The following is a 2,122-nucleotide window of genomic DNA, read 5'->3' on the forward strand; positions in this document are numbered from 1 at the left end:
CACACACACACACACACACACACACACACACACACACACACACACACCAGAAACTACACTAGGTAGTTAACTACGTATTGTTGTTAAAAGGGTAAAAAAAAACAGACAGCACCTGCCTTAAGTAAATTCAGACATATGAAGACATCACACAGCAACAAACAGGCACCTTAATAAGTGTGTGGGAAATGAGCAATGGCCTTAACTGATGTAGACAAAATTTGGTATCTCCCTGACCACTCATCACACCTAAACATTACATCAGAAAACTTCATCTACGGCATCTGTTCAGAGGAGCTGGAGAGATGGCTCAATGGTTAAGAGGACCCAATTTCAATTCCCAGCATCAACATGGCAGCTCACAACTGATTTTAATTTAAGTTCGAGGGGATCTGAGGTCCTCTTCTTGGCTCTGTAGACACCAACCACAAAAAAGGCATATGTGCTGATAAAACATCCATACATATAAAGTAAAAGAATTATTATTAGCACATGGTCTTTGGAGCCAGAGAAACCTGAGTGGTAATCTATGTTCTGACTAAACAGCAGTAAGACTCCAAGTAAGGTTCTACAGTCCATTAGCCTCTCTTAGTATAGAGCTATGATTTCTAAATTTTTTGACCAAACATTTCAAAGATAAGTCGCTTGAACAAATTTCCTCAAAAGTAAGCATATTCATCTAACACAGTATTCTAGTAAAACAGCGTCTCTATTATAAAATATATACACACTAAGTACTTAAGATAATATAGAATTAACATCAATATAAGTTCTAATGTTGTTCTGGGCTACTTGATTAGAAGATAGAAACATTAAAAGAATATAAAGGGGTTCTAAAAACTGGCAATCATTTTTACTAGCAACACACAAATCCCATGGGAATAATTCTTTTAAAAATAGAGCAGAACAGCCAGGCGTGGTGGCATACACTTGTAATTCCAGCACTCAGGGAGGCAGAGGCAGGTGGATCTCTATGAGTTGGAGGCCAGCCTGATCTACAGATTAAGTCCAGGACAGCCAAGGCTACACAGAGAAACCCTGTCTCAAAAACAAAACAAAACAAAACAGAACCAGGAAATGTGGCTCACTTTTAGGAGGGTAAGGGATACAGGGAGGAAGAGAAGAAGGGAGGGAGGGATACATGGATGGATACATATAAGCATACACACATATATACCATACATTCATAAAATAGACAAAAGCCTTTTCCATGTATGACTACAACAGTACTTATTACACAGTATTTTTAATTCCACAATTTTACAATCAGTATATAGAGAATTCACATAATCTTCATCTCAAAAATATCTCTAAAATTAAGAATACATTATGAATGCCTACATGCTTCATAAAAGTGTAAAATACAGGTAATACAAAAGAAAAAGAAGCTAAAATTTCATGTTCAATGCTAACAAACTTCTGTTTCAACTACTAATTAAGGATAATCAATTAGCACCTTAGCTTTTTCTGACTACTACATACAGCAAAACTATGCTCTCTATGATGATAAACTAAAAATTATGATTAATAGTCTTCATATTATATCAGATACTAAATAATCAAAGTCTGTTTGTAACAGATAAATGGCTTCGCAGTTAAGAGTGGGAGGCTATTCTTACAGAGGACCCAAATTCAGTTCCCGGTACTTCTGTCAGACAGCTTAAAACTAACTGTTTGCCACTCCAATTTAGTTTATGAATTACTGTTTGTCAGTATGCAGAGAGCTAGAGAGGCAGCTCAGTGGTGAAGAGCACTGGCTGCTCTTTCAGAGGACACAGGTTCAATTCCCAACACCCACATGGTGGTTTACAACTGTCTGTAACTCCAGTTGCAGCGGATCCAATAGTCTCATGTAGGCATACACCAATGCACAAGAAACTAAAATCATTTTTAAAAATTTATAATCAATTTGTGCTAGTCACGGTACACCACTTTAACGCCAGCACTCAGGAGACAGAGAAAAGTGGATCTCTGTGAGTTCAAGACTAGCCTAGCTTGCAGAGCAAGTTCCAGGACAGCCAGGGCTATATATAGAAACTTTGTCTCAAAAAACCAAAAATAAAGATAGATAGATAGATAGATAGATAGATAGATAGATAGATAGATAGATAGATAGATAGATAGA

General features: G+C 36.9%; 1 protein-coding gene across 4 annotated transcripts in view; it reads right to left on the reverse strand.

Annotated features, from left to right (window-relative positions):
• Atad2b (ATPase family AAA domain containing 2B) overlaps positions 1 to 2,122 on the reverse strand; it is a 135,180-nt gene that overhangs the window by 36,658 nt on the left and 96,400 nt on the right. The gene's annotated exons all lie outside the window — the stretch shown is intronic.

The sequence above is a fragment of the Psammomys obesus genome, unplaced genomic scaffold (genome assembly GCF_907164565.1).
Source record: "Psammomys obesus unplaced genomic scaffold, mPsaObe1.curated_primary_1811, whole genome shotgun sequence".
NCBI lineage: Eukaryota > Metazoa > Chordata > Mammalia > Rodentia > Muridae > Psammomys > Psammomys obesus.